Below are 27,835 nucleotides of genomic sequence, written 5' to 3'. Positions count from 1 at the left end.
ACTTGCTCTGCTCTTGGCTTCTATGGTAGTGATCTTTACCCCTCTTCTTCCTTCTCACCCTCCTTCACAGGCGGCTTCTTCACTCCTCTAGATATGGGAGGTATTTCCCAAGGATGATGCCCTGATTCTTTTTTCTCTTTATACTCCCACCCTTCTTAGACAGTTAATCCAACTATATATTTTCAGCTATCAACTCTATACAGATATCTTCTAAATAAATATCTGAGTTCTAAGATCACATTTTTAGGTATCTCTTGGATATCATTCATTACCTGAATATCCCACAACAATAAGTAAATATATCTTCACCCCTAAATACAGTCTCCTCTGTCCTTTATTTCTGCTAGGAGTTCCCTGCTCCTGGTCATCCAGTTCCAAACCTCCAGAGTTGTCTTTGACTCTGCCTCCTCACTCTGCTTCCTCACTCTGCTTCTCATATCCAGTTGGACACAATTTTATGAGTTCATTCTTCCCAGTGTTCTACATGCACACTCCCTGTTTTCCAGTCCCATACCCACAGCCAAGAGGGGAACCTCAACTTCCCATGGGAAATATTGGAAAAACTTCCTAAGTGGTTTATTCGCTTTCATCTCCCTTCACCCTCCCCAGACTATCCTGTACAGCCAGAACAGTTCCCTTATAACTACTCCAAACTGGCCACTAACCTGTTTAGAATCCTGTAAAGTCTCAGTATTACTTGCAGAATAAAGACTAAGTTTCTCAGCCTGGAATTTAAAGCCGACTTCCCAGTATTCTCTAATGTTACTTTCCTGAAAATACCGAGTGTTCTATTTAAACAATGCTACTTGCCCTCCTTATTTGGCCTTGACTCTCACATGCACAGTACCTTTATTCACACCTCCTGGCTGTTCAGTGTCCTTCCCTTGTGCCTGCCCATCCAGGCACTAAGTGCCACCATCACAAAGCCTTTGATGATGATAATTGTGATGATGATGATGATGTGTTAGCCACTGTACAAACACATAATAGGTACCTGACATTTTACATACATTATCTCATTTAGCCCTTCCAACTAATATTATCCCCATTTTACTGATGGGGAAATTATTGTTTAAAGAAGTTAGGTTATATCCCAAATTCACATAAGCTCGTAAGTGCCAGAGTTAAGGCTTAAAACCAAGGCTGTCTGACTTTAAAGTTCATAGATTTAACCATCCTTTCCACTATCTTTTCCTACCTGGAAGTGATCTATCCTTTTTAAGCCATAAGCACACTTGATTTGAGCTTCTTGTATAGTAAATAAACATCGTATTTTTTTATTTTGTCGTTCACGTGTACACATCTTTTCTACAATGTTCATTCAGCAAACATTTATTGAACATTTATTTCTTGCCAGCCCCTTTGCTAAGAATTGGAGATGTAGAGAAGAATTAAACAGGAGTACTTTCCTTTAAGGAACTTAGTCTAATTGAGGGTAAAAGACACCAAGTAAACCTGCATTTAGAATATACTACAGTGTGACAATTTTAATATCAACATTTCCAAATGTTCTGAGGATAGAGGTGGAGTGCTTAATTCTGCTTCCATAGAAGTGGAAAGATAAGGTATTACTCTGTGCATCCTATGACTATAATTCTCTTTATTCATAACTACCTTAGAATGACTCTGCATTGGTCAACAAGTAGAGTTAGAAAGATGAAGAGCCTCTATATGTATATAATAGTGTTATGTATTTTTTCACTTTATAAGTGTTAATTTTTTCCCTTTTATTAATTTCACAGAAATAATAATATTTATTGAGCACCTACTTAACATATTCCAGACAGTTCTAAGCACTTTGTATATAATAATTCATTTAGTCTTTACAACATCCTTTAAGCTAGGTACTATTGATATCCCTATTTAATAGATGAAGAAACTAAAGCACGGGCATTGAAACTGTGTCCTAGTTCACATACTTCATAGGTAATAAAGCGAGGCGGTGTGGATCTAGAAGGCCATAGCTTAACCACCTTACTCTCTCTCCTCTCAGTTCTTATTTCATATTTAATAAAATATGTGGAAATATATTTTCTTTTGCAATCTCCTCTCTCTCCTTTCTTCCCTTTTACCCTCTCCCTCATGCTTTCCTTCTTTCTTCAATTTGTTGACTTTCTACTCTGTGGCCAAAACTATGTAGGGTGTATATAAAAAGGCAAACATAAAAAACAGCATACATAGAAAATTAAGGGAACACAGAAGGGGGATATATAACCAAGATGGAGAGATGAGATCAAAGAAGTCTTTCTGGAATAGATGATCTTGACAATAGTTTTGAAGGGTGAATAAGAATTAACCACTGAGACACGGCAAGGCTAAGACAAACAAATATGGGCTCTGGAGTCAGATATAAGTTTATTCAAATCAGGTTCTGTGTGACCTTGGGCCAGTTATTTATAATTTTCCAGCCTCAATTTCTCTCATATGTAGAATGGGCATTAAACACTTACCTTTCGTGACTATCATGAGAATTAAGAAAAATCAATATGGAAAGCATCTGGCATACAGTAGACCTTAACGTTTAATGCACTGGCTGTTATGCTTGTTGCTAATCTCAATAATAATAAGTGAAATAGAACCACTAAATAATAAAGCTTGGCAAGGCATTAGAGTTATTTTATCGATAAGGAAATGGAGATCCAGAGAGAGGCCACTGTCACACAGGTTTAGTGGCAGTTGGAACTGGAATCTAGATCCTCTGAAAAGTCTACCATTTTCCTTCAACTGTCTGATATTTCAAACTCTTCTGTCTACAAATTAATCAACTTCATCCCCTGGCTTAACAAAAGTTTCCCAAACTTTCCAATTATTTATATTCCATATTCCTGTAATGACATCTTCTATATTATTATTTACTTTATATTTTTCTTCGAATAAATTTATTTTTACTAAAAGTATTTAAAATGGAAAATTTGTAATAGCATTGTCAATGGAAAACCAACATCATCACCTGTGAAATCACAGGTGTGTTGTATAATAAGTTATATTTCTTCTAAGGCATATTAAAATAAATACTGAACTATTAAAATACAAGGTGTTTCATCTACAATTATCTGCACTTCCCCAAGTGGAATTCATACCTAACACCTTGGGAAATGCAGACGTGTAATTAATCAGTGAGTTATGTTCATTTCACAGAACTTCTAGATCATGACCAAATCTATCTTAAAACCAAACTTCCCTTGTACTGGGTAGTTTATAATTCAAAAGAGGCAGAGCAAAAACCCAACTCACTCTCCGGCCTGCCACAGACGCACTGTTATTCATATCAGCTACTCTCAATAGCACCTCTAGTTGAAGACTAGCCTCTCCCATTTTTGCCATTTCTTCATCCTTTGGTGTTTTAGCTACTTACTCTGGCATAGAATATGTACTAGCACCTAACATGATGCTTTAGTCTCATTTGTTTGGAAACTTAAACTCCTTGCTTCCAGCAGATTCTATCCCCTGGACTTGGAGTTTAGAGTTAGAGTTACCTAGATCAGTCCCCTCCCCAAAGGACCTCTGCTGACGATTTGCAACCTTCCACATGGTACAGCCAGCAACGCCTGCCAGAGCGCTTGGCACAAGGTATATATTCAGTAGTCATCACCTGAACCAATCAAGGTAGAGGTGCCTCTGGCTAGAACTGCTGCCACTAAGTGGACGTCAGTGGCAATTGCACCATTCTCGCTTGACAACTAGGTTGTGAGCTTTGGCTCTAGCACTTTCCCTCGGAGGCAGCCTGCCTCGCTCCCTAATTCTCAGACACTCTGTTCCTCCTCCCTCCAATTCCTCCTCTGAGTGAGTTAGCACTGGGGATGTTTGCATACCAAACACGTAGTAATTGATATTGTCACAATCTGCTCAATAAACAGGCTTTTTTTGGGGGGAGGGGGGAGGTATTTTTGTGTTTCGTGGGGAGTTTTGTTTGTTTTTTAGTAACACTTTGTTCGTATTTTTAGCCAGGTTGGGGAGAGACGGGAAGTCATTATTTTAGCAGGCATAAAATGTATTGCCAGGTCTTTCTTGCTCAGCATTCTCCTAAGCGACTGTGAGCACCTTTAACAGATGGAGCTCAGGATATGCTCAGATCTGATTTTATCAGCATATATCCTGGGTAAGTTCAATGTGAGTATGAAGACTTCCTTTATGCTTCTTTATGTTCTGTATTGTCACCCTTTATTGTTAGTATTCTTATCCCATTTTAAGGAAGCCATCCTGACTCAGCCACGATAGACACCTGCATGGGAGTCACATAGGAAAGTCTGATGTTCCAACGAAAGAAAAGAAGGTGGCAGGCCTGGTCCAGCACTTCATAATGGGCCTCCTCCCCATCAGCAAAAGCACATCTTATTCTAACAATTAAGTGTCAGAATGTCCTTGGTAATCAAGGGAGAAATTAAAACAAACCCAGAGAGACTAGCCATCTTCGAAGACTGCCCGTAACACCCAGAATTACCCATAATTCTTCTATCTGAAGGGCCTTGGACTTCTTGATGAAAATGAAAATAGGATGTTACATGTTATTATTGATATAGATTTTATCATTAAAATTGGACACTGTACTTCACTTCTCAGGAAACATTAACTAATAAGAGCAACTATCACCCTGAAGAGTATGTGGTGCAGGGCATAGAGCCTGGATTCTTGAATCAGAAGATAGGTAAGGTATTTGTTTCCACAGAGCTGCTATTAGCTTCTGTTTTCACCCAGCTCAGATGGGTGTGCAGTACTTTATTCTCATGCAAGGAGGCTGGGGAGAATCTTGTCAGGCAAAAACGTAAATAATTTGGTCCATCCACCCAAGGCAGACTTTCCTTTTCAGAAAATTACACACCTACCCTGATCTATGGAAAACTCCATTTCCACATCCCTCTTCCAAATATGGCACCCAATTGGCTTTAGTTATCCCTCTGAGGAGGGATGAATAGAGTGAACCTTCACTTATCCAGTCAATTTAATTCCCCTTTAATGGGAATTAAATTAAGATCTCAATAATACATGATGACAGTTCTGTTTTCTAGTCTTACAGAAAAATTATGGCTCTACCTCTAAATCCTGGTTATCTCTGACAGAGGAAATGGACAATTGATCAAGTAATAGAGTTGCCACATTGTAGGGAGTAGAAGGAGTGGAAAGAATAGATTGAAGACTAGGTGATAGAATAAGTAAGTAATGAGTGGTGACTCGGTAAATCAGACGGATGCTGGGTCGGGCAGAAGAGCTTTTTATTTTGGAAATTACCTGCAAGCCAATAATTGTACTTTATGGAGTTACATGAGCCTGACACATAGTAAACACTAAATTTCATAAAATTTCATAGCTGGAAGAAATATTTAATGTCACCTAGTCAAATTTCCCTAGAGCTGCCTGAAAGTTCTCTACAGACTTAATTTACTAGAAAATGTTTCTGATTTTAAACATTTTGTTAAAGAAAACCCAGCAGATTTTTAAGGTAACCTTCATATGTTATAGGTCTGTTTATTACTTCAAGACCCTGGAAAAGTTGCTTCATTTTTATGGGCCTTTGCTCATAATGTGACCTTGGGCAAGTCATTTAACTTCTCTAGATATTAGTTTCCTTCTTTGTAAATAACAACCCCAGCTCTGTCTTGCCCACCTCATGGGGTGAATAACAGGCTAAAGAAGATAGAAATAGAAGTATCTTGGCAACCGTAAAGCATGGTATACTTTTTAAAACTTAAAAAGTGTTGCTATTGACTTCTCTCACCAGCTATATACGAGTAGCAATGTTTCAGCCCTCTCCATTCTACTAAGAGGTTTCTCCTTCTTGTCCGTAACTCCCTTCGTAGAGTTACTCACAGATGGGTCTCTACAACAACATTCTGCAAGGGGTCCTGTGTTTTTCACATACACACATACACACGTACACACGCATGCACACACACACGGAATAGGCTTGTGCCTGTTGTAGCGTCTGTTGTGGGAACGACCAGTGTGCAATGGAACTTACAGTGGAAACAGCTGCAGGCCTCTTGTTTTCCCCACATCCTCAACTATCAGGGCCACTTGTCCATAGGCCTCTCTGTCAGTGTGAGTGAACCCCAAGGAGCACGGCAGCAGCACACCACACAAAGAATCCTCATAGTCTTCGATTTTGGTCACAGTAAAACCTCATAATGGCACAGATTGTTGTTCATTCTAACGGGCATTTAGCAAGTGTTTGTTATGAGTCAGGTCTTGTTCTTGCAACTGGGGGTAAGAGATGAGTCAGATGTGCTGCCTGCCCTTGAGACCTCACAGTCTAGTGGGAGAAACAGACCCATGAGTGTTATACACAGGATGTGTTATAACCAAAGGCTACACAGTGTTTGGGCATAGCTGATGGATCACTTAAATCTGTCTGAGGGCTCAGGATGGGCTTCTCAGAGATGAGATTTAAATAGAACCTTAACAAGGTGTAGAAATTCCCCAGGGGAAATAAAGGGGGGCAGGCATTTCAGACAGGTGGAACTGCAAGCACAGAGATGTGAGAGGGCATCTTGGTTCTGGGTAACAGGGAAGCTGGAGCATGTGCTACACATCGAGGAGTGGAAAGACCTGAAACCAGAAAGGTAGTTGGGGTCCCAAGGAGTAGCCTTTTATGATGTCATGAGGAGCTACTGAAGGGTTTTAGGGAGGAGAATGTCATGATCAGGTAAGGTTCTTAGAACATTTAGGTGGTGGTGTGTGGGCTGGGTGGGAAAGGAGAGAAGACAAATCAACTGAGGGTACTGAAGGAAGGGACAGATTCTAGAGAGATTTAAAAGGTAGAATTCATAGATTTTATGAGAAATTGTAAGAGCTTCTGGCACAGGAAATTAAAAGAGAAAGAGGCAGACTAAAAATTTAGTGAGGTTACACAGGTTAGATAACAAGATATCTTGCATCAGGCAAATCAGACCTTGACTTCTACTTCTTGACTGCCTGGCCAAGATAGCCTATGAATGTTTGTGGACAGGACGTCAAAAGCTTTTACTACAAATTATTTTTTACAGCTACGAAGGTGGATTCAGCAACTATGGCTGATCGGGCCAGTGTCTTCTACCTTCTTCCCTCCCACTCCATATGTTTTAATCCCAAAGCTAATTGCTTTGTCAAGGAGGATGCCTTCCCCAGATAGAAAAAGGTCACGTTTTCACTAAAGATTAACAAAGAGCAGTGCTAGGATCTCCACACTAAGTTCTCCCTAGATCCATGCATTATCATTAAGACCTGCATAGCCCAAAATGCTCTGCTGCCTATAGAATACAATTATAGACCAACCATGGGGCAAATTCCCAGAAGAATTGGTATTTGAACTGGGTCTTGAAGGAAAGCAAAGGAAAACTAAGTATGTTAAAATAATACCCTACATGATTTGGCCCTTTTCTAGAAGTACACCTAGAATTCTCTAGAGCAAAACTGTCCAATAGAACTTTCTGCAATGATGGAAATGTTCTTCTGGACTATCCAGTATGGTAGCCGCTAGTCACATACAGCTAGTGAACACTTGAAATATGACTAATGTGTCTGAAGCACTGAATATTTTACTTAATTTTTATTAAATTCAAATAGCCACTGGTAACTAGTGGCTACTGTGCTGGACAGCGGAACTTGGGAGCCCACTTACCATGCCCAGATTCTGTTTCACATGCTCATTCTTTGCTTCATTCTCCTTATGACCCTTGCCTGTCTCTGTTCTCTTCTGCCTAGTCGCTCCAGTTTGATGTACTAATTGGCTATCTTCCAATATTGGTTCTGCTTCCTGGTTATTGATTTCCTCTCTCTCATCACAGCAGAACCCTAGACTGTCTTCCATTTGACTCAGCCTTAATACAGCCCCAATCTGTGCTGGTCTGCGGGTCTAGATAAAGCAGCTTCACAGAACCCTGTCTCACCACACTTGGCCCTTCACAAGATCTTATGTACTCCCTCTTTTCTTTTCCTCAGTTACTTTTCCAGGCCACTTTAACCAGCCAGTTAGTAACCGGGAATATTCATTGATATCTTCCCTCCCCGACAACTTGAGTTTGAGGATGGAACAGTTGAGATGGAGGTGTGTGTATTGGAAGTGGGGAGGGACGGTTGAATGAATACTTTGATTTGAGGTCTCTGGTAGAAGGTGAAGGGCTCCATCCTGAGGCCTTTTCTTTCTGGTGTTTTTTAACTTTGATTTATATAAAGATAGTAATATTGATAGATTGATAACATTTGTGGATGGAAAGGATCGAGTCCGGATATAAAAAGGCTCTCGACAGGCCAAAGCATTGAGCCAAATTTAAAGTGATGAAATAAAATGATGATAAATCTTGGATCCTGTAATTGAGTCTAAATGGCTAATTGCCTAAGTATCAATATATACTTTAGAAGATGTGATGGTTTTAGCTGATTATGAATCAGTGCCAGATAACAGAAAGGTAATATTCTCTTGGAAAGCACTAATAGAATCATATCCAATAAGAGTGTTCATATCCACATTGATCAGACAACACCTGGATTGTTGTTGGTTCTGAGCACCTCACTTTTTTTTTAAAGTGGGGGGAACATTGAAAAACTGAGTGACCACAGTGGTAAAGGGACTGGTAACCGGCCATATAAGGATCTGGGACAATTGACCCTTAGAAGAGCAGACTGTGGGACAGGGGCCCTGAAGGGCAGTCACGGAGCAGAGAGCAGTCATGTTCCAGTCCAGAGAGCAGAGCAAAAACAAATGAGTGAAAATTTGAGCAGATTTCAGCTCAGTATGAGGAAAATGTTTCCAATTGTCAGAACTGTGATTTTTGGCAGTTTAAGCTGTAGAGGCAGAGTTTAGTGGAGACCCTGGAGAAATGATGTTAAACATGCCCCAAAGCCAGTCCGCTCAAATATTGATTGTCTCCACAGTGATGGATAGTTAATTCAAAATATGTAGGCCTATATACTTGCTGACCCCATTTAGCTTACAGGTTCTATATTAAGTGTCAGACTCTTTTCATTCTAGCTCAGCATTCTAATTAAATAACCTTGGCTCCTTGCATGTGGGAAACAGGTTTCAAGCACAGAACCTCTAGCACCAAGCAGAATGGCAACATAATTTTAGCTCCTGAGCAAAATGGGTCTCATAATAGCGCCAGTACAGCATGCACATTAACATTTGAATATGCTGGATAATAAGCGTGCTAATTACTTTGAGAAGAACACTTGAAGAATAAAATAAGCTGAGATCATTAGAGGAGAAAGGGGCTAACAATTTATGGCATGGCTGCTGCTTGATGTTCAAAAGTACATGACAGCTCTCATCACAGGTAAATGGTAATTACTGTGATTATATTATGTAATGTAATGATAGTGGCAGGAAGTGATCAGAATTTTGTTGGAAGTAAGTTTGTGGTACAGTTGTTGTTGTTGTTTCACCACATTCAGATTTATTACTAACAAATTAAATATGACCCCATTTGATTGTTTGGTTCCTTTGAGAAGTTTCAGTGTGAACCCATTGCTGTATTAATCTTAATTTTGCTGAAAATGGCTAACAGTTTTCACGGGAAATAAGATGCTGAGATGGAGGGACCTCAGGTTGGACACAGGGACACAATCATCATCTTGTGCTGGAATAGAAGTTGTAATGGGGAGCTGATGCCCCACGCCTTGGATGACCTAGACCAGCAGTTGTCAAAGTCTGGTCTGCAGACCTCGCAGGGATCCTGATACTCTTTCAGGGGGTCCATAAGATCAAAATTATTTTCATAATAATATTAAGATGTCATTGGCTTTTTAACGGCATTGAAAGACTACATTGCATATGATTCAATTTACATGAAATGTCCAGAATAGGGAAGTCTGTGCAGACAGAGAGCAGATATGTAGTTGTCAGGGGCGGGGGGGTGGGAGGGTGGGAGCACAGAATAGGGAGTGACTGCTTAACGGGTATGGAGTTTCCTTTCAGGATGACCATGTTCGGGAACCAGGTAGTGGTGGTAGTTGCACAACATTGTAAATATACGAAATGCCACTGAAGTGTATACTTTAAAATGGTTAAAATGGTAAATTTTATGTTATGTGAATTTTACATAAAAAGTTAAAAAGTAAAGGTTATACTGTGTGAGAGGTTCTTCCCAGCCAGAATTAAAGCTGCTTAGGGGTTTTCCTGGAAGTTGTCTTTGCCACATCTTTCAATAGCTACAATTCTTAAAATAATAAAACATTTTCCTTATTCCCCCAACATGCTAGGCCCTTTAAAACAACTTCTTTGGACTTTGCCTAATGCTAGTTTCTCTACTTGAAACATCCTTTCTGCCAACCTGGAAAGCTATTACTTGTTCTTCAAAGCCCGTCTAAAATGATACTCCCCTGGTGAAATCTTCCTGGGCCTCCATCCACCCCAACCCCACTCCAGGAAGAATTGTCCCTTCACCTAATCTGGTTTCTTTGGTCATATTCCTTATATCATATTCCTGGTATAAGATCTTATCATATTGTATCACAGTCACAATATCACTTTTTGTTAATGTGTCTGTCTTTCCTAAAAGATGACTCTTAAAACAGGAGTATTTTCTTATTACCCCTGAAGCCCAGTAAACACAGATACACACAATCCAAATGCTGTGCTAATTGATAACTTTATGTTAAGTACTTTTAAAAAATTTAATTTCATTATTAGTTTCAAGTATACGGTACATTGCTTAGACATTATATAGTTTGTAAAACGATCCCTCCGATTGCTCTTTCTCTCCCCTGGCCCTCCACCTAGCCATTACATTAATGCTAACTGCATTCCCTATGCTGTGCTCCCCATCCCTGTGACCATCTATCGACTACTACTTTGTACTTCTTTAACCCTTCACGCCATTCTCCCAGTGCCCCAACCCCTCTCCCCACTGGCCAGCACCAGATTGTCCTCTATATTTGAAAGTCTGTTTTCTATTAGTTTCTTTTTATTCCTTAGATTCCACATGTATGTGAAATCATATGGTATTTGCCTTTCTCTGTCTGACTTATTTCACTCAGCATAATAACCTCAAGGTCCATCCATGTACTTGCAAAATAGTAGGATTTCATTTTTTTAATGGTTGAGTAATATTCCATTGTATATATGAACCGTAACTTCTTTATCCAATTGTCTATTGATGGTCATTTAGGTTGCTTCCACATCTTGGCTATTGTAAATTGTGCTGCCATGAACATAGGGTGCATAGATCTTTATGAATTATTGTTTTGGTTTTCTTTGGATAAGTACCCAGAAGTGCAATTGCAGGGTCAAAAGGTATATCCATTTTTAATTATTTGAGAAACCTCCAGACTGTTTTCCATAGTGACTGTACCAATTTGCAATTCTACCAACAGTATATGAGAGTTCCCTGTTCTCCACATCCTCTCTAACACTTGTTGTTCTTTGATTTATTGATGATAGCTATTCTGACAGGTATGAGGTGATATCTCATTGAGGTTTTAATTTGCATTTCTCTAAGGATTAATGACCTTGAGCATCTTTTCATATGTCTATTAGCCATCTGTATTTCTCCTTTGGAGAAATATTTGTCCAGGCCGTCTTCTCATTTTTCAATTGGATTGTTTATTTTTTTATTGTTGAGTTGTATGAGTTTTTTAAATATTTTGGATATTAACCTCTTATCAGATGTACCTTGGGAATCAAATTAACCAAGGAGGTAAAAGACCTGTACTCAGACAATTATGTCATTGAAAAAAGAAATCAAAGAAGGTACAAATAAATGGAAGCATGTACCATGCTCATGGGTAGGAAGAATCAACAGCATTAAGAGGGCCATACTACTCAAAGCAATCTATAGATTCTATGCAACCCCTATCAAAATACCAATGGCATTTTTCGAAGAGCTAGAACAAATAATCCTAAAATTTATACAGAACCATAAAAGATTCTGAATAGCCATGGCAATCTTGAGAAAGAAGAATGAAATTGGAAGTATCACACTACCTGATGTCAAACTATACTACAAGTTTACAGTAATCAAAACAGCATGTACTGGCATAAAAACAGATACATTAATCAATGGAACAGAATAGAGAGTCCAGAAAGAAATTCACATCTATACGCTCATTTAATATCTGACAAAAGAGGCAATGGGGTAAAGAAAGTCTCTTCAATAAATGGTGCTTGGAAAATTGGATAGATAAATGCAAAAAAAGAAAAAGAAACTGGACCACCTTCTTACATTGTATACAAAAATAGATTCAAAATGGACTAAAGACTTAAATGTAAGACCCAAAACCATAAAACTTCTAGAAGAAAACAGGCAGTAAACTCTCTGATATTGCTAACAGTAATTTCTTTTCGGATATATCTCCCTGAGCAAGGGAAACAAAAGAAAAAATAAACAAATGGGACTACATCAAACTAAAATGTTTTTGTACAGCAAGGGAAACCATCAACAAAAAAAGACAGCTGACTGAATGGGAGAAGATATTCACTTATGATACATCTGTTAAGTACTTTTTTAAAGGCTATACCAACATTGACTCATTTAATCTTTATAACTTTATATACATTTTATAGACGCTTAAACTGAGGAAACAAAAACTTTAGGACAAGAAGAGATGTTAAAACAGCAAAACCATGTGATAGCATCTGGTATCAAACTTGGCACGTGGTTGGTGCTCAGTAAATGTCTATTCTGATGAAAGAAAAAATGGCTAATAATATTACATAAATGAAAGAGATCCATTCTTATGACTTGTTAAATGTTTCCATCTCTTTTTTAGATCTCATGGAGTGTCAGAGCTATAAGAGACTTGGTCATTTCCTCATGCAAGCGGGAGATAAGTTAGGGGAGCTCCAAGGTGATCCTGTGGGAGAAATATGGATTTGGAGCTTAAGGGGAGATCAAGAGTAGGGAAAGGAGTCTCCCAGTTGCAGAGAGAGTGAATAAGTTAATCAGGAAAGAAAGGGTAGCTTAAGATGATTATTTAGTCAGCACTTAGGAAACCCCCTGCCAGAAGACAGCAGAAGAACTATGAGTTGGGAGAGTCATAGAGCACAGTGCAAGATGCCCCAGAACACGCATTCTCGCATTCTCAATGAGAGTACACCGAGCTTCAAATTAAAGTGCACTGCAAGGCTTCCCACAAGACCCAGCTGTGGTCTCTTGTCCCATCCCACCCTGATAGATCTCCCCAGAGGCAACTACTGCCAAATCTTTTAGCTATTTCTTCTGATGTTTACCCCCATGTTTACAAACACATGTTTTTGCTGCTATTTCTTGATTTTTCCATTTTAGACATTATGTAAATGCTTCCTACTATTAGATTAGGATTTAGCTCTCTGCTACCACTCCTAAAAGCTGAGTGGGCACTAGTAAACCGGAAACCAAGTGACCCATCTAAAAGGAAGGCAGCTGCTACTCAGCGGATTATGGCCAGAAAACGCAGCTCCACATTGGTAGAGTATGTCAAAGTATGTTCATTTGTAAGTAAATAAAACACAACTGAAAAACTGACTTATAACAATGAAGTGCACACTAAAAGTCCAGAGTAATTCAAGCTTGAAATTTGGTTTGATTCACCAGAACACCAATGTCATCAAAGCTGAGTTTGATGTGAATGGCTGTCCCCAAAGGCCAGAGCTCCTCACCCATATCCAGAAAGATAAATGACACTTCTGGGATCCTCCTTTTCAGGAGGCCCTCACAAACCTCTGTTAATCTAGACTGGGTCATGTGCCTGTAGTAGCTACTGCGGGGCTCTGCTCAGATCCTCTCTTCAGAGGGGACACACCTACCCCTCAGCAGCTGAGAATATTCTTGCTCTCAGCCTCAGGAAACCACTTCCCCTAAGGTTTTACATCCCCTTCCAAGGCACAGCCTGAAGCACAGACTGATGTGAGAATAAAAACACTTGGGCCCCTTCAATTTGGGGCAGTTCTGAAGGGCCACCCCCATTCTTGAGTTCCTGGTGGGATCAGCTGAGGCCTCGGTTGTAACTACTTCATTTCAACTATTGTGGTGGTAGCTTCTCTCCATGTCCACCCTGTCTTCTTCACGTCCCCATAGGTCTATGTCCCAAAAGCATTCCTCAGTAAACCTTCTGTATGCAACTATCTTGGATTCTGTTTCCAGGGAACCCAATCTCTAAGATGGTGCTTATTTCTGAATTAATAAAAGTGACAGGAGATGGGATTATGCTGATGAACTTGGACTAGTTTGCACTCCCTGTCCTAGAACCAGAGGTAAGATTAGCCTCTCCCAATGCACATAGATTGAGCCAGGGAGCATGAGGACCAGAATAAAACTTTGAATTGTTATTAAAAATAGAGGAGAGGGAGGAAAAGGAGGAGGAGAGGAGGAGGAGGGAGGAGGAGGAGGAGGAGGAGAGAGGAGGAGGAGGAGAGGAGAGGAGGAGGAGAATGATATTGGGAAGGCAACCACACAGATCTTTTGATCTTTTAAGAGAAGCCAGAAATAGTTTATGTAAAAAATCTTATGATGTTTTAATGTTGGAAACTAATTGAGATATTTTTAAATGCTATGAAGAGCCAACAAGACATGGTCTAATACTGGCCCACATTTCAGCAATTTGCCACAAGATTTCAGCTCAGCCTAAGAAACAGTTTCCTAATGATTTGAACAATATAAAAATGGAATGAAGCACCTCAGAAAAAGGTGAGTTCCCTGGCACCAAAGTTCATTTTTGGGTCTTGTTAAAATTTGAACTATTTGATCTTTGAGATCCTATTCATTGATAGCCATATGAAGTGCCATATATTCATAAAATATCATTGATATACTCTTAGCCTGATATCAGTAGCAAAGAGCATTGTGGTGGGCAGCTTGGGATTGCACCAATAGTACTACCTAAACACAACTCAGTTTCCTTTTCCTGGAATACATAATCCACTTGATTCATCGCTTTTGGATATTTACTTCAGTATTAAAGGAAATAAAAGGTGAAAATATAACTATGGTATTCATGACCCTGCTCTTGTCTTAGATATAAAAATGCCATCAACAAATCCTTTACAGATATTACATCATGATAACCTTTGTCGCTTAGAAATTAGCATTATATTCTAGCATGTCAGAGCTGGAATCACCTCAAAGATCACAGTTTTGCTCTTTCATTTAATAGAAGATACAGAGAGGGGAAGGAACCCACCTAAATTACACAGTAAAGCCAGTACCAGGATCCAATTCTCTTTACTCTCAGAGTTCTTCTTACTGCAACCCAAGTAGCCCATTTTTCCTTTCCTTTTTTTTTTTTTTTTTTATCATTAAGCTGATACAATTCCCTATTGTCCAGCTATCCCAGAGTGACAGGACTTCTAGGTTAATGGACTTAAATATTCTCATAGATAGGAGGTGGGCCAGTCTGTGGTCCTCATTCTCTTTCAGCAGCCTAGAATGCCTAACCGTTTATATAGTTTTTTAAAATTCTGTTCAAGGTTTTGTTTTTGTTTTTATCTCTGTTTTGAAAAGGGAATATGTTCACATAATTTTTTTAAAAAAGCATACACAAAGTTTCATGCCCACTTCTTCCCCCATTCTGTTTACCCTCGCCTACAGGTGAATTACTTTATTAGCCTCTTGTGAACCATTACAAAAAATTTGAAGTCTATTCCTCTGATCCTCAAAATGATCTCATAGAATGGGTATATTTATTCATCCTCATTTTACCTATGAGGAAATTGAGACTTAGGGAGCCTCAGTGAGTGAGAGAATGAAAAACTAACCAAGACCAAATTCAGTGTTCTTTCTCAATGTCACTACACCTTTAAAAAGCTCCCCAGTGTGTGGTGAGAGATTATACCAGGAACAGGATTACTACCAGGAACAGTGCGCCTGGAAGGCGGGCTGAGCCACTGAACCAGGACTCTTTAAATTTCCTTATAGAGCACAGCCTGCAGAGGGTCTGACTGGCCCAAGCTGTAATGGGAAGAGACTCAACAGGCACATGTCACTGCTCCTTCATCCCATACATCTAATCTGTCACAAAGGCCTGTCAAGTCTTCCTGTGAAATAGTTATCCTGTCTGTCCCTCCCTTTCTCTTCTCACAACAGGCACTTAGTCTAGACTTCAGTTACCTTACCTGTGGGTTATTGTCACAAGCTTTTAATTAGTCTCCTGGTACAGAAATAGTTTTAACCTAACTGAGCATGTAGTGCATCCAGTTTCCATTTATAGCATATGTGTAAATTATGCTGATCCTTTAAAAAGCTGAGTTTTTATCCTTCAACTTCACATAGTAGAAACAACCCCATTAGTGTGTTAGTAAAAAATATCTCGCAAAGAAGACGAGTTCCAGATCAAAAACAAGGCTTGTCACCAGAAAGAAGAGACTTGTTCAGAAAATGGATGAATAAATTGCAGTATAGTCACACTCTGGAATACTAATTATCTATAAAAAGAAGTGAGCTACTGATATAGCCAACAACCTAGATAAATCCTAAAAATATTAAGTTAAGTGAAGTCAGACACAAGAGCATATGTGTAGTATGATTTAATTCATATGAAGTTCAAAAATGGGAAAAATCATCTCTTGGGGATATAATGAAAATAGGGTTTGCCTCTGATGGGACATTAGAAAGGGAAAGGGGGATGATAGTGGTGCTTTCTATCTCGACTGGGATGTTGTTTATACAGGTATTCACCTTTGTCAAAACTCACCAACTGTATGCTTAACATCTGTGCATTTTTCTGTATGTAATTATTCCTCAGTTAGAGAGAGAGAGGAACCTGCTCAGAAAAACAGGGGCTTCCTAGTAGCCCCCTCTCATCTCCAAACTTCTTGCTAAAAACATATGTGAAGAAGGGACATCAGGAATCTCCCAACACCATGCAAAATCTGACAAAAATGTAACGGCAGAGTCTCAGCAACATCTCTACTCTTTTAAAGTGCATGTTGCAGTTGGATTAAGAAAATCTGATCCATTTTTGAGCTCATGTCCCACTCACTTTCATTATATGAGCAGACTGCCTAAGAGAAAAGATAGGAAAGTCGTTGGCCCCTCCCATACCATCTGTCCTGGGCCAGTCTGTGGACATCCAGCCCTTAAGGAACAGATATCTGAGGCGGTCAGAACACCTTTGCCCAGCATCCACAACCACTGTCAGGAGCCTCCTCTGCTAGCTTGCTTGCTTTTGAACTTCAATTTCATTTGTTTCAGAGTAATACATGGACAGGGTTCTAAATGCCAAATAGTACTACAGAGCTTGTTACCAAAACATGGGTCTTTTGCCTTGCCCCTCCCATTCCAGAGAATAGGAGACAGCAATTATAATTCTTTTAGCTGCTGCCTCTGGTATTTGCCTTCTTTTATATAAGTCATGTGGTTATATTATTTTTTAAATTAATTTTAGACATTAACTGTTAACAAACTATTGACTTCCTACTATGAAAAATAATAATTTGGCTCTCTTACACCCTCACTCTCACACAGCTGTGACTTTCTCTCCTTTCAGTATTGGTTAGCTATGTTATGTGACTACATGTTTAGTTGAGCCATATAACATACTGTAATTATATTTCTTGTACTTTAAATTTTTCCTGGAGTTAAGAATTATTTTTTATTGTTTTTGTTTCTCTGCCTATCATAGCTGTAAAAGTACCTCTCAGTGTGGTTACACAGGTGGTAATTTTTTATTTTCCCTCTCAGTGTGGTTACACGGGTGGTAATCTTTATTTTTATTTTCCATCATCCTTCCTGGAGCCCTCTGTCCTCTTGTTCCATCTGTACTGGGTTGCTCTACTGAGCTGCTGTACAGCTTCCATCATGGGAATATATTCTCCAGCAGCTTCTTGAGAAAGGGTGTGTGGAGGGTTAATATTTTGAGATCTTGAATGTCTGAAAATATTTTAATTTTACTTTCATTCTTGAATAATAGTTTAGCTGCATGTTAAGTTCTAAGAGGAGGATCCTTTTCCTCTGAAGGCATCAATTGCTCCACTGTCTTTAGTTTCCTGTGTTTTATTGAGAAGTCTCACACCATTCTGATATTTGATCCTTTCATTGTGAGGCGTTTTTTTTTTCCCCCCTCTTAGGACACTTTTAGGATCTCCATTTTTCTTAAATTTCATTGTTTTGGTTGCCCATTTCAATCTGGAAATCCAAAGGAATTCTGTTGTACTATTTCTTGATAATTCCACCCTTTAAAGCTATAAGTACTGAAAATACTGGCATTTGGGGGTCTCACAACAGAAATACCAGCTCGCTTCCTGATCAGCATGGAGTGATGACCACTAGACTCTGAGACTGACCAGTGCACAGTTTCCAGTTCCTTTTTTAGTGCCTCTCTTGTAAATATGAATGGATATTCAAGGATGATCAGATACTCAGGAAAGACTCTGATACAAAAAGAAACCTGAGTTAGTAAAAAGGAACTTGGAGAAGGTGGAGACAATTCAGATATCAGAATAAAATTTTATCTTCTCAAAGATAACAGATGTTACATCAATGAAATTAAAACAAGATGCTATGAAAAAATGAATAGTTATAAAGAACAAGAGCCCTTCAAAATTAAAAATATTATAACTAAAACAGATTTAGTTATCTTAGCTATTTTCTCTTAAATCAGTAACTTTCCCCAGAAAAGAATCTTCCTGATTTTGGAGATTGGCTATTAGCATTCTGGAACTAAGTGTGAAATGAAGAGTTGGAGGGTTATCTCACTGTTTTGGGATATAGACTTCCACTTAATTCTCTCCATTTCATCTCTTCATTTTCTTTAACTCTGATTAATCAAATATTGGGTTTCCAGGACTGCTCCATGAATTTTATTTTTCCTTTACCTATAGTATATTTTTTTGTTCTACTGTCTGGAAAAATTTCGACTTCATTTTTAAATCTTTTTAAGGGTTTGAGAAGGTGTGAAGATAAGAATGTAAGTTAAATCCACCATGACTAATGAGAAATTCTTCTGATATCATTCAACACCTAAACTGACAGGATATTATTTGGGGGAGAGAGAAGAAATGTGAAGGGAGATATGTAGGGGTAGCATAGAAGTAGTGGTGGCACTGGGCATTTTGAAAGGTATGTTCTCCACTTCTGCATGGTTAATGGAGATGCACCCTCATCTGGGCCAGGTGTCCCTGAGTCCAGCATGACTTCTGAGCCTATTTATGCAGAGAGTAAACTTCTGGTCTGCTGCCATTTATTCACTGGTTCCATTTTCTACTCTCCCAGAGAGGTACTGGTAAGGGTATAGACAAATAAATAAAATGAACAGAGAAGGAGGTCCAGAAATAGACTTAAGGATATATAAGAATTTAAGTCACATTTCATGTTCATTGGAGAAAGACAGTTATTTAATAAATGGTATTGAGATGACTAGCTAACCATTAAAAATAAAGAAAATTAGATCTTTTCCTCAAACCATACAAATATTAGCCTATGTAGATTAAAGATTTCACATAAAAATGAAACCAGAAATACTAGAGGAAAATATAGGTGAATACTGATATACTCTTGGGGTGGGGAAGGCTTTTCTAAGTATGACATAGAGCAATAACCATAAAGATTAGTTTTATCCTAAATAAAAATTAAAAAATTTTCGTCATCATCCTCCCCAGTGTGTGTGTGTATCCATCCCATAAACAAAATTGAAAAAGCAAACAATAAATGGGGAAAAATAGTTTGAACATGTATGTCAGACTAAGGGTTAATATTCTTAATATATACAGAGTGCTTATTAATAAATAATTTTAAAATATCAACAGGGATTTTACAAAGAAGTATGACTAGCTTATAAATATCTGAAAAAAATATTCAGCCACTTTAGTTATATACACAAGTATAAATTAAAATAAGAATGGGATAACATTGTCAACTTGCCTGATTTTTTAAAATTTAGTTTTACTGAGATACAATTTAAATAATATAAAGCTCACCCTTCTAAAGTGGAAGTCAGTAGTTTTTAGTATATTCATAGAGTTGTGCAATGATCACCACTATCAAATTCCAGAGCATTTCTGTTACTCCAAAAAGAAACCCCATACTCATTAGCAGTCACATCCATTACTCCCAGCCCTTGGCAACCACTGATCTTTCTGTCTCTGTGGATCTATTTTAGACATTCTGCATAAATGGAACCATACACTATGTGGCCTTTCATGTCTGGCTTCTTTCACATAACATAATATTTTCAATATTTTCATAATACGTTGTAGCATGTATCAGTACTTCATTCCTGTTTACGGCCAAATAATATTCCACTATATGGATGTATATTTGCTGCCATAACAAATTACCACAAATTTAGTAGCTTAAAACAACACAAATTTATTATCTTACAGTTCTGCAGGTTAGAAATCTGAAATAAGTATCACTGGGCTAACATCAGGATGTTGACACAGCTGCATTCCTTTTTGGAGGCTCCACAGGAGAATCTGTTTCCTTCCTTCTTCCAGCTTCCAGAGGCAATCGACATTCCTTGGCTTACGGCATCCTTCCTCCGAGTTCAAAGCTAGTTCAAAGCTGGCACTGGTAGGTAGAGCCCTTCTCAAGGCACATCACTTTGACCTCTTTTGCCGTAAAATTCCCCCCTTCCTTTATCTTCTGCCTCCCTCTTCAACTTTGAAGAACCTTTGTGATTGCTTTGGCCTATATAGATAATCCAGGATAATCTCAAGATCCTTAATCACATCTGTACAGTCCCTTTTGCTGTGTAAGGTAACTTATTCACAAATTCCAGAGATTAGGATGTGGACATCTTTGGAGAGACATTATTCTGCCTACCACAGGGATATATCACATTTTGTTTAAGCATTCATCAGTTGATGGGCATTTGGGTTATTTCCATTTTGGGGCTACTATGAATAATGTTGCTATAAACATTCCTGTACAACTTTTTGTGTGGATTTACATTTTTAGTTCTCTTGGGTATACACCCAGGAGTGGAACTGTTAGGTCATATGGTAGTTCTGTTTAATCTTCTTTTAAGTATACAATTCGGTGGGTTTTAGTATATTCACAAAGTTGTGCAACCAAATCATCACTATATAATTCCAGAATATTTGCATCATGCCAAAAAGAAAACCCATATCCATTAGCAGTCACTTTCCATTCTCCCCTTCATGCAATCTCTGGCAACCACTAATTTGCTTTCTGACTCTATAGATTTGCCTGTTCTGGACATTTCACATAAATGGATCATATAGTATGTAGCCTTCATATCTGGCTTTCATTTAGCATATTATTTTTAAGATTCAACCATACTGCAGCATCTATCAGTATCTCATTCCTTCTTATGGCCGAAAAAATTCCATTGAATGGATATACATTTTGTTTATTCATTCACCAGATTATGGACATTTAAGTTCCAACTTATGGCTATTACGAATAATGCTGCTATAAACATGCATGTACGGATTTTGTATGAACATATATTTTTATTTTCTGAAGTATATATATTGGAGTGAAATTGCTAGTTCTATGTTTAACTTTCTGAGGGACTGCCAGGCCGTATTTCAAAGCAGCTGCACCATTTTACATTTCCACCAGCAATGCATAAGGGTTCCAGTTTTCCCACATCCTCACCAACACTTGTTGTCCATCATTGTTATTATAGCCAATCTAGTGGGTATGAAGTGATAAGTCATTGTGGTTTTGATTTGCATTTCCCTAATACCTAATGATGTTTAGCAATTCTTTTCAAGTACTTATCGGCCATTTGTATATCTTCTTTGGAGAAATGTCTATGCAAGTTCTCTGCCCATTTTTAATCTGATTACTTGCCTTTTTGTTGTTGAGTTCTAATAATTCTTTTATATTCAGAATACAAGTCCCTTATTAGATATATGATTTACAAATATTATCTCTCATTCCATGCATTGTCTTTTTACTTTCTTGATGGTGTCATTTGAAGCACAAAGGTTTGTAATTTTGATTAAATCAATTTTCTTTCTTCTCTAGTATGTTATGCTTTTGGTGTCACATATAAGAAAGCTTTGCCTAATCCAAGGCCATGAAGATTTACTCCTGTGTTTTTTTCCGAGTCTATGTTTTTAGCTCCTGTGAGTCTATGATCCATTTTGAGTTAATTTTTGTATATGGTGTAAGATAGAGGTTCAACTTTATTCTTTTGCATGTGGATATATAATAGTCCCAGCCCATCTGTTTAAAAGACTGTTCCTTTCACATTGAATTGTCCTGGCACCCTTAGGTTTTCAACTTTGACATTAGTTGAAAATAGACTGACAAAAATGTTTTACAGATAAGACCTAGTTTAGGCAAGGGTGAAGTCTTACATACTGTTAATGGGAGTATAAACGAAGTACAGCCTCTGAAGTGCAATTTGCCATGCATATCCAAATTTAAAATATTTGTACTTTGAATCTGGAATTATTCTATGAATTTATTTCTAGGAGCTAATCATACAAAGATGTTATGTATAATGGTAAACAACTGAAAGTAATCTAAACGTCTATCAGTAGGAGACCAGGCGAATAAATTATGCTACATCCATACAGTGAAATATGAAGCAGACTTTAAAAAATAATGAAGTAGACTTATATTGGGGTAATTCCTGTGACTTACTGCTAAGTGAAAAATAAAAGCATATTACACAGCACCATTTATAGTATGATTCCATTTATGTAATATTATATATTTATATATGCATCTACATTCATAGAGATAGCTCAGAAAATAGTCACAAAAATGTTAACAGTGGTTGCTGCTAGGTAATGGGATTTTGACTGGCTTTTATTTTCTTCTTTATATTTTTTTTGCATTGCATGAATTTGCTAGATGAATATGTATTATCTTTATATTCAGAAAAAGAAAAGCTATTTTCATTTTGTAGAAAAATGTCCTCAAGGAATATATATTGTAGACTATTCAATGGCATGAAAATGTTTGTAATATATCGTTAAGTGAAAAAAGCTGGTTACTGTATCATCCTGCTTTTGAAAAAATTTTTAAATGTCATATATGCAGTATTTCCTAGGTACTATGTTTTTTTTTTTACTACTTACTATTTCTGAAATAAGGATGTCTCTATATTCAATATGAATATTTAATGCAGTGGGTTCTCCCCCTCATTGTCTCCCTGAAATGCTGTTATTAATGAGGTGATGCTTCTGGCAATCTGAGACTTGAGAAAGTGCCATATGGGTGTAGAGAAAAGACTGGAGGAGTAGACACCAAAGGTGATAAGTGCATGCTTAGCCCTGAACTGAGATTTTTATTTTCTTCTCTTTGTTAAGTATAGTTTCCAAGTTTTCTATAGTATATACATAAACATAAAAAGAAACCAGAAAACTGGCTGCCTTGCTTCCCTTTTTTCTTCCTTTTTTAAAAGATCTAATTGGCTTTATTAAGTGATTTGTGAATTGGGCAGCATCTCTTCTAGCAACTAGAAGGGCACTCCTACCCTGATTTTCAAGAAGTATAGTGTGAGGGCATTTGGGACTTTTGACTTTTACCAGTATAAGAGATTAGCAGCAAATTAGGGAACACATAAGCCACCTCAGGAATGTCAGAGTCTAGAATGAGGGAAGACTACCTTGCATAGCCATGAAGGGGTCCCTGGCCAGACCAGAGCTGGCAAAGCAAGTTTCAGAACAGATGAGAAAGTTCAGTCAGCAGGGGAAGGACTCTTGGATCAGCCTTAGTTCTGTGTGGAAAAAGAAAATCCCTGTGAGGTAAGAGAGTCCAGATGGTAGGGATGCTGGCTAATTATGGAGGAGATTATGCATACCCAACACTGTGGGGCCACTCAGATATTTTCCGGTCTAGCTCAGGAGCATATTTCCAGTTCCTGAAGAGAGACCAATGACTGTGTGTAACAGAAAAATGAATCCACCCATTTTAAAAGTCAAAACTTATATTGGTTTGGGGTAAGCCCTTTCCTCAATCAAAGAGGCAGGGTAACTACATGAAGTGAAAGACATGGAGCAGAGGTGGAAGACTGATGGCCACAAAACTTCTACAGCCCCTGAGGAGATCAGAAAGCTCTGGGCCTCTGCTTAGGGTAAGGAAGGGACTGGGGCTTGCAGTGACTATGCAGGTGTACAGAGGAGAGTGCCAGGCACTGTGCCAGGTAGGAGCTTCATCCACATGATCATGGCTAACCCTCACAACGGTCCTGAGATGAGCAGCCTGAGCCTTAGACAGGTTATGTGGTTTGTCCAAAAGTACACAGCTAGTAAATGATGGAACGGGACTTCACATCACGAGATTCCTTCTCTAAAAAGGGGGAAACATTGAGCAAAGTTAATACTCACATTTATTGTATTTCTTGTAATGGTAGGTGGAAAAAACAAGTTTCAAAAAAATCTTCAATCTGATTTTAATATTTTTTTAAAAATATGTACAATAAAGAAAAAAAGCTACAAGGATATATACCTTAATGGTGGGTGTATCTCAATAGTAGGAATTTAAATTTAAAATTTATTTTTCTATGTCTCTTCCCCCACAATGAACATATAAATCTTCTTAAAGCAAAGGAAACAAAAACGGTTTTTCAGAAGCAGTTGTGAGTACTAGGGGATCAAAGTAATGAGAATGAATTACAGTGAGGCCTTAATGACAGAGAAATCCAGATTCTTACTAGCTGTGTGAGTTCACTTGGCTTCTCCAAGTCTGTTTCCTAAACAATAAAAGGGGATTACAGTCTTGTCCCAGTGAGCTGTTGGCAGGATTAACTGAAATGCAATATACATGAAAGTCCCAAGCACAGTACTTGGCATAAGGATGGTGCTTAATAAACATTAAGCCTAACTTTTGGTAGTCATAGTGCTTCCTTGCTGCCCCAGGAAGGCCAAGCACTTACAGCTGTTTCAGAGCAGAAAGGAATCTGGTTCCCTTGGCAAGGGCCCCTTACAGGACCTGCAGCTGCCTACACACCTGATACTCTCCCCTCCTCTGTTTTTACTATCTGGAGGCTTATAGAATCTCATTCCTTAACCCACTTTCATCTAACTATTTGCCTCTCCTCTTGTCTCAACAATCTCAGCTGCCTAGATAGTATTCTTGACTACATGCAACGTTATTTTCAACAGAACACATTTGCAGAGCACCTATGTTCTAAAGATTGCTCCAGGCTCCTACTCTCCATTTATATCATCCAGAAATATTTGTATGAGCTCACAGTCTAGTTGAAATTTTAGATCCTTCAACAACTCCCACGTGGTGCCTAACTGCTATAACAGCTACACACAGCATACTGTAGAAACTTAGAGGGCAGAGTTACCAGTGTATGCATATGTGGATGAGAGAGGAGGGGAAGGATGGAAGTATTCAGTATTTAAAGAGTAATGATTTCTGCATCCTATATTATGCATCTACTTCATATATTGTCTTTACTAAAGAGAAAGGGTACCATTCTGCCATACTGGTTTCAAAGCCTGTTAAAACAATGTTCTCATCTTCAGATTTATTAAAGTTTGTTTCCAGCCACAGAATTTGTGGAAGGCTTGGGGCATCCGATAATTTAACGAACGATCTACTGGTGCCGAGGCAGTAGGGTAGGGTAGAGAGCAGATTCAAGGAGTTGCAAACTAGCTTAGAGTGTTCTCGAACAATTTGGAGATTATTGGAATTACACATTCTGATTAACAGGCAGTTTTAAGACTCAAAGGGGTGCCAAAACCAGGCATCATTTGATACGTTTATTATTTATTAGGCAAACATTAATATCAATGGAAGTAAAAAGAGATTCACCCATAGTTCAGACACCCTAACAAACTAATAAGTTGTTTTCATGTTTCCTTATTCCTTTCTGGCCCTCCTTCAAATCCATAAATCCATAAACATAATAACTGTGAATTAGATACAATTATATGTTCTATTTCTTTCTCACACCCAGATGCATACTCAGAATGATGTTAAGTACAGCACTAGTCAAAACCAGGGCACTGTAACAACAGCCCCTTCAAGCCTGTGGACTGACAGTCCAGTGGAAGATGTTGGCAGGGCGGTGAGACACACCCTGTTCTGCCTGTGTTATTTATGCCTCTGGCAGTGAAGCCCCTGACAAAGAAGCATGTCACTGGAACACATGCTCTTTGTTCACAGAGGTGCATGCCAGCACCGGCTGTGTCAGAAGGGACAGTACTTGGTCTGTAGTCTCTCCTCCTTTGGCTCTTTTGCTTTCCTTTTATTTGCTGCACATTGTGGCTATGTTTATTAATTACTTTGCAGCTTAATCTTATAAAACACACATTTATCTTGTGAGGAAAGAGTCCTTCACACCCTTGAGTTAGTCATAAAGAGAAGACAGGGTCCCAAGATTTTCCAGGTTCTTCCCTAAGAATCAGTACCACCTCCCCCACGAACCACCAGGTTACCACTCTCTTTAGCACAGAGCTACCACATTCCAGTCTTCTTCAGCATCTCCCTTTTACCTACAAGATGGCGCCTGTATGTTGTTTTCTTTAAAGGTGCTCTACAAATGTTCCTGACCTTGTGTTCCAAATCAGCTCCCCATGCGATGACTTCATTCCAGTCAGACTGATGGTGTAGCAGAAGAGTTGGCAGCCTTTGGAGTCAGATCTATCTAGGTTTAAACCCAAGCTCCACCTCTTGATGGCCATGCAGCTTAAGGCTCCTGAGCTTCAGTTCCACATCTGTAAAATGATTAAAATACAATCTACTTCACAGGTTGTCTTTGGGATTAAATGAAAAAGAACATATCAAGCCCTAAAAGTGAATCCTCAATCACTGCTTGTTAGCTCATAGAACTGATTTATTAGTTTTTCTTAAAAGTCTTCATCTCATGACCCTGTGGTTCTCATAACCTTATGGTTACAGACCTCGTGTGACATCCTGAAGAGCACTCCCTCACCATTTTCCCATCACAGAGATGTCTTCTAAGAGTAACATTTTAATACTAGACTCAGGAAACAACATACTAGAAAGTTTTTGCCTTTTCCATTATCTAAAACTTCCCTTTGAAATTTTAATTCATTCCATATTTAATAATAGGTATAAATGCTTGTTTGCCAAGGTAAAAATGGGAGGGGGGAGACTTTAAGAAACCCTAAGTTAATGTACAGATTTGTGTTTCTGTATTCATAAGTTGTTCCCAATCTTTGGAGCTTCTTGTCTATATTAGAATTAAGATGTTTTCTGAATAAGACATATGACGTGTTTACTTATTTTAAGCTGACTATAACCCTAGGTTACTCCCTGAGGTCTGCAAAAGCAAACGGGGTCTCTAACTCTGGTTCTCCGGGTGCTCTCTGACCAGACAATTACAAAGGCTACCTGCCAAGCTTCACTGAAACCAAGACCATCAGGAATTTACACACCTCACAGGGGTCCTTCCTAAGGAATAATGGGATAAGAGTCTGCGGAAAAACTGTAAAACTCCGAGGCCTCATCAGAAATGCTAAATGCTGCTTTGCTACTCTACATTTAAATACTAGAAACTCAGGTTGATTCTCCTTAAGTCGGGGACATTCGGCTCTTCTGTGGCTTGGGCAAGTGGCGGGGGCTGTCCCGGTTCCCACCCGCCGCGAAGGCCGACTTCGTCCGGTGCCACGCGGTACGACGCCGGCCGGCCGGCCGCGTTTCTGCTCCCGACCGGGGGTCCTCGCAGCCCTTCCACCACCACCCAGCTAAGGAGACAGCGGGGTTCGGTGTTGACCTACACCGTGTAGGAGAGCGGATGGTGAACCCGAAAACCTCACGTCCCGCGCTCCCTTCCCGTCTCCTGCCTTCGCGGGTGTCAGTCTGGCTTGGTCGAGCCTCCGCGTACAGACTTGGCCTCACCGACCCCCGAAGCCGGTCTGTGAAGCCTGCCCCCGAGCCCTCCCGGCAAATGTCCAAGCGCACGGGCCGGAGACCCGCGTCCGGGCACAGAGGTTGGGCCCCGGGGTCTCAGCTCCACGGCGGGCAGGGAAGCCCCCAAGGAAGGTCTTACATCAGCCACCCCACGTGCAACCGAGGGGAGGGGAGGAAGTCGCTCCAGTCCCCTA

The 27,835-nt window shown here is 39.0% G+C and overlaps 1 protein-coding gene across 3 annotated transcripts in view; it reads right to left on the bottom strand.

The window, feature by feature from the left end:
• HEMGN (hemogen) overlaps nucleotides 1-27,835 on the bottom strand; it is a 43,667-nt gene that overhangs the window by 14,409 nt on the left and 1,423 nt on the right. For 2 of the 3 annotated variants that reach the window (XM_039856064.1, XM_039856063.1), the window contains exon 2: nucleotides 26,319-26,482. The gene's annotated coding sequence lies outside the window, so the exon portion shown is untranslated. Of the gene's footprint in view, nucleotides 1-26,318; nucleotides 26,483-27,508; nucleotides 27,775-27,835 lie in introns of those variants that run through there. The other variant, XM_039856062.1, reaches the window with a different exon arrangement.

Source organism: Pteropus medius, unplaced genomic scaffold (genome assembly GCF_902729225.1).
Source record: "Pteropus medius unplaced genomic scaffold, Ma_sr-lr_union100, whole genome shotgun sequence".
Classification (NCBI taxonomy): Eukaryota; Metazoa; Chordata; class Mammalia; order Chiroptera; family Pteropodidae; genus Pteropus; species Pteropus medius.
The sequence above is the reverse complement of the archived record's forward strand: the minus strand, read 5'-3'. Positions and strand labels throughout refer to the sequence as shown.